The sequence below is a fragment of the Phoxinus phoxinus genome (assembly GCF_949152265.1).
Source record: "Phoxinus phoxinus genome assembly, chromosome: 3".
In the NCBI taxonomy this organism is placed as follows: Eukaryota; Metazoa; Chordata; class Actinopteri; order Cypriniformes; family Leuciscidae; genus Phoxinus; species Phoxinus phoxinus.
Window position 1 is genome coordinate 39,432,715 of NC_136878.1, and position 6,107 is coordinate 39,438,821.

Sequence of the window (6,107 nt, forward strand, 5' to 3'; positions counted from 1 at the left end):
CATGATTAAGGTCGCGCTCATTCATGGCCACTCCAATGCCATATTCGTGCTTTCAAGCTTTAGTCTTCAGGCTTCAGACGGCTTCGCCTTCAGCAACCCGAAACCATTACCCTGCCCTCCTCTAACAGAGATCATGTAAATTAAGTCAATCCAGCTAGACCATATTTCACTGAAGGCGTGACTCCCAACACCGTAAAAGCTCAATACTTTAACTCCGTATTTGTTATAATGTTTCGTTTCTCTTTTCAGATTCCTCTTATTTCCCATCCTGATCACGGCTGGGTGTTCCTTCCTCGTCTACAATTACGAAATCTATGTGGTGGTAGGTCTCCGGTGTCCCCAGGGCGTGTGCGAGGGGTTTGGCTCGGAAAGCCCCACAGTTATTTTCGTATAGGATGCCGTAATTGTCATTTGAGGGTGAGTGAAGTGCATAGTTTTTGTCTATCCCTCGGATGCAGTCAGGCTGCTGCTCCCGGCACAGGGGCGGAGTTTCAACCGCTCGTACTACAGCTTCGCTTACCCCTCACAGACAAATTTCAAAACTTTTAGCTTGTTCAAATCAGAGTCAGTCAAAGACGGAGAGACCCAAGAAGTGTAAACATGTAGACCTCACTTCAGGATGGTTATTTCATGATTATGCAGCTTATTGTAGTTATCTTCATTGATCAGCTCATTCTGTAAATCATATTCCGGGGGCTGGTCTCATGTATTTTAGGGTTTGTGATGCCACTAACCCGGGAGGAATGCCGCTCAGTCCCTCTTAGCGTTCGTCGTAGTCCTTAAAGCAATCTTGTTAAATGAAAATCTTCCATGGTTGACCTTGAGTATTGTAACTTTGCAGAATGTACTCTAGAATGATTCAAGTTATGTTATCACATTAACAATTTCAAAAATTAGCAATAAATTCTGTTCCTTCTCCTCTGATTAAATTCAAAAAAAAAATCTGCCCAAGATTCTCAGATCTTCCCCCCCCTATTTTCCAACCTAACGAAGCACCTCTATCTAAAGCCTGGTTCAGGGCTCATTTAGTTGCTGTCCTCAAAAGCTGCAGCATATCTCCCTCCCAGTATACCGGACATTCCTTCAGGATCGGGGCAGCCACTACAGCAGCCGAACGCGGCATCTCTACTGCAGCCATCAAGATCCTAGGCAGATGGTCTTCCTCCTCATTCGAGTCATATAAGACCTGATTCAAGAATCATCCTTGAAGCTCAGCAAGCTCTCCAGTAAATGGTTCAGGTAAATCCCTATGCAACTACTGGTGGTGGTGGTTATAAAAAAAAAGAAAAAAAAAAGTGTTTGTTCCGTAGTCTAACAGACTGTGTGGCCCGGCGGCCTTGTGGCCCGGCGGCCTTGTCTCTATGGTCTAGCAGACCATTGTTTGTCTTTGTGGTCTAACAGACCGTCTCTGTGGTCTAAAAGGCCGTGTGGCCCGGCGGCCTTGTCTCTGTGGTCTTTAAGGCCGTGTGGCCCGGCGGCCTTGTCTCTATGGTCTAGCAGACCATGTTTGTCTTTGTGGTCTAACAGACCGTCTCTGTGGTCTAAAAGGCCGTGTGGCCCGGCGGCCTTGTCTCTGTGGTCTTTAAGGCCGTGTGGCCCGGCGGCCTTGTCTATGGTCTAGCAGGCCGTGTTTGTCTTTGTGGTCTAACAGACCGTCTCTGTGGTCTAAAAGGCCGTGTGGCCCGGCGGCCTTGTCTCTGTGGTCTTTAAGGCCGTGTGGCCCGGCGGCCTTGTCTATGGTCTAGCAGGCCGTGTTTGTCTTTGTGGTCTAACAGACCGTCTCTGTGGTCTAAAAGGCCGTGTGGCCCGGCGGCCTTGTCTCTGTGGTCTTTAAGGCCGTGTGGCCCGGCGGCCTTGTCTCTATGGTCTAGCAGACCATGTTTGTCTTTGTGGTCTAACAGACCGTGTGGCCCGGCGGCCTTGTCTCTGTGGTCTAAAAGGCCGTGTGGCCCGGCGGCCTTGTCTCTGTGGTCTTGTTGACCGTGTGGCCCGGCGGCCTTGTCTCTGTGGTCTAACAGACCGTGTATGTCTCTGTGATCTATCAGACCGTGTTCGTCCCATTGTCTTAAAGGCCGTGTGGCCCTGCGGCCTTGTCTACTACACTCTACATGTTATCCTCAGGTTCCGTTTAATTACGAAATGGCCTTCTATAATGTAGCTTCCAGCTTATGGCGTTCTATGTCCACACTTACCATGCTAACTCTTGTTCTTCTACTTTCTAGGAACTCCAGGACACAGAATGGTGGGTCAATTTTATTTATCGTTTTGGGGGGTAGGCTCCGTCCTGGTGGAAGCATTATTCCACCTAAATTTCTGGGGGTCGGCTGCGCCCCTGCCTTGATCTCCAGGCAGGATATGCAGAGTCCGGACCCTCAGATTGCGAGCTACGGACGGGGCCTACGCCAAAGAACTTTATTGCTTGCTGGGTTGTTAATAAATGGATAATTGTCACTATATTTACTCTCCCGAGTCTTTCTGGTAGAAATGGATGCTTAGCATAAAGTTCTGCCGGGAAGACTTAATTGTTACGTCACTTTACCTTTATCTATCTATCCAATCACATTCCAATACTCGTGGTATAAAAGATTGGTCACTTACTCTTGTCTGAGTTCGCAGATGCTGACGCGCCAATTCACCACCATCCTCCCCTCCACCTCCAAGTGGAATCCTTCCCTCCATCCTCCCCACCACCACCAGGATGGTCCCTTCCATACCTCACAGGGGGTCGGCTGCGCCCCTGCCTTGATCTCCAGGCAGGATATGCAGAGTCCGGACCCTCAGATTGCGAGCTACGGACGGGGCCTACGCCAAAGAACTTTATTGCTTGCTGGGTTGTTAATAAATGGATAATTGTCACTATATTTACTCTCCCGAGTCTTTCTGGTAGAACTGCCAGTCTCATACATTCATCGACTTCAACTGGTCAAAATTTGGATCACATTATCTATCTTATGCTCTTTGCACTGGTTACAGATCCATTATCTCATTGAATTCAAAATTCTGCTGTTTGTGTACAAAGCTTTAAACAATCTTGCTCCTCCATACCTCCCAGAGTTGATTATTGTACACAATCCAGCCAGATCACTCAGATCACAGACTAGGCATCTGCCACGGGTTTCCAGATCCAGACTAAAATGCAGGGACGACAGTGCCTTTGCAGTTGTTGACCCCAAGCCATGGAACAATTTCCATTATCTATTAGAACAGCTTCTACAGTGTCTGTGTTTAAAAGTATGTTAAAAACCCATCTTTTCCCCATGCTTTTAAGGTTTTGTGACTGTGTCCTTTTTTAATGATGCATTCATTTTAATGTTGTGATTGGGTCTATGCAACTTTGTACAGCCCTTTGGTCAACTAAGGTTGTTTTAATTGTGCTTTTTAAATAAATTGAACATTGAACATTAAAGGTGCCATACCAAATTCCATACCAGATGGGGGCAGTATACCTCCATAAAGTGAATTGGTCTACTCTAGAGTAACAGACGAGAAACGGCATAGTCTCTATGCTCCGCCCCTACCTTCACAACAACAACACTAGAGCCATAGCCGAAGCATAGAGGACGTTTTGCCTCTAGAGGAACGTTGGGTGATGTCAAGTGATTTTGAAACATGACATCTTCAAGCTACTCCCCTTCACCTTTACCAGTGAATATGTTCATATTCGTTTTGTTCATATTACATTGAGTTGTATATACACATTGTTTGAATTAAATTAATTTGACAGACAGCATTCTGTCAACATCATTGGTCAACATCAGACAGCGCACGTGAACCGATCATCTCTACTATAGTAAAAAAAAAACGAACACTGTTGAAAGATACAGTAGGCTACAAAAGACCTGTTCGCGCCACAAATTGTTCTCCGTCCTTAGCGACCGAGTCATTGAATGTGAAACAGCCGGCTGCTGTCGTCAGCGGGCAGCAATATTCAGACAACGAGGGCGCGCGCGCTGCGTTTATACCTCCGTTTCAGTTTCTCGAACCCGCGCAGTGCGGCGGTCAGAACACGGAGACCATTCTGCCCCTAGCTATGCGTGCGAAAGCATGGGAAGCGATCCCGGGCGAGTCAGAATTGGTGCTGAACGTTGTAAAACAGGGCTATGCGTTGCAGTTCGCTCGCCGTCCCCCGCGCTTTCGAGCCCGGACCGTGACGAGCGGTCCTTTTCTTATCTGATTTGATTTGTGCTTCAGAGCGCGGCTTTTTCCCTGCAGCGGGTGGTGGTGGTAGGGGTCTATTGCCAAGGGCTTCAGCCAATCTTCCGCTCTCTTCCCTGAATTGAAATGAAGTAGTGGGCTGTATTTTCCACACGATAGACATCAGGTTCAAGTACGCCCACAAGCCGTGCGAGTTATTCGTGTATTGCAGGTTGGCTGGTGGTTATGTTGCCCGCATACCGCCTCCCATGGCCGAAACTGGTATTACGACACCTGTCGGGCCGTGGCTAGTAATGCTAATGCTAATTAAGGTTGATATCTCTGCAGCACTATAACTTGAATTTTTTTAATGACATCATCGCCCTTATTTCTTCTCATTCTTTTGATGCGTGTAGCTAATTTTTTTGGATATTTTTACCTCAATTTTTACCCATGGCACCTTTAAATTCCCTGTTAAGCAAATAAGTACATATGTTATACATGTTTGTACTGTATGTGCCACTGTGTATTTATACGATATTTATACTTGACTATAAATGTCTTCTTGTAGTATCCCTGTACCTATATACACTTAGAAGCTTCATCAAGACTTTCAAAATTTCCTTGTGCGTGAGCATTCTGATTCTTGTTTTCATAATATTCTAACATGCAAAGTTAACTTTTTTTTTTAATTATACGAATGTGTTATTAAATTTATAAGCTACCCCATGTAATACTTTTCATGTTGCAGTGGCAATTACTTGAACTCATGAGACAGCTCAACTGATAAATCTAAAAGTGAACTATTCACTTTTCAGTGCCTCAGTAAAATCCCTTTGAGGCAATTATACACTTGAAGGTGATATTTAAACGACAGTGTAACTGAACAACATTATGAAAACTGTGTGCTGTACTGCAGTCTGAAAATAATAATGAAGGTGCTGTAGAAATGAAATGAAAATTAAATCCAGGTGAGTGATCTCATTCATTCATTGATATCTCATTGCCTCAAACATCGCCTCGCCAGGGAACTGGTAACATTAAACAATTAATATTAATAGAAGTTACTCCCATCATTCTGACATCTGATCAGGCAGTTTCATTTCAGATGAAAAGTGGCTACAGTCCTTCAGCAGGGTTATGAGAGTGAAGCCAAAATGTAATTTCCAACATATGAATAAACAGATGAATAGACTAAAACTGCATTATGATTTCCTTGTTATTACAGCAACACTCTAAGAAAATATACATCTCTGTAATTGGGACAATGAAACAAAACATTGACACTGTGGTACACTTATGAGGTAAAAAAAAGGAAAAAATAAAGTTTTGATGTAAAAAAGAAAAGAAAAGGCTTTGTGCACAGGATATTGTCACGGGCTGGTTGCAGCAGAGATGATACTGGATCATAGTGCAGCAGTCTTTATCGGAAACAAAATCAAACTAACAGAAATACTCAGGCGTCTCAGAAATACCAAAAACAAGGACAGAACAACAAGTAAATAGCAACGCAGACAGACAACTAGACAGAGTGAACAGAGGGTTTAAATACTCTGAAAACGAAGGGAGAAACTGAATAGACACACCTGAACTCTAATCAAATCTGTAACCAAGGAGACAAACATTCAGAAATCTGAACCAATTAAAAGATTAGAAGTTTAACTAGGGCTCCGTTTACACGTGTATGGTTATTTTGAAAAACATGGTATTCCAGAAAACAAGGTTATCTTACCGTCAAACATACCCTGAACTCTCGGTTGCTGTTAAACACCACAGACCCTTTACCAGGTCCAAAAATCTATAGGCTTCCCTATATGGTATAACCCAATTTATGGTATCATTTGATTTTTTGTTTTGTTTTGAATTTCCGCTTTATGATTGCGATTAATTATTTCATTGAATGTCTTTTTTTTATTAATTTCACAAAACAGTCAAGTCATATATCACAAGAAAGCTTGCATATTAAGGAATTT

At 43.9% G+C, this 6,107-nt stretch overlaps 1 long non-coding RNA gene across 1 annotated transcript; it reads left to right on the forward strand.

The window, feature by feature from the left end:
- Positions 1-1,286: 1,286 nt before the first annotated feature.
- LOC306995491 lies at positions 1,287-2,861 on the forward strand. The gene is made up of 2 exons (XR_013796870.1): positions 1,287-2,242; positions 2,617-2,861. It is a non-coding gene; the product is annotated as an uncharacterized lncRNA (long non-coding RNA).
- The last annotated feature ends 3,246 nt before the right edge of the window (positions 2,862-6,107 follow it).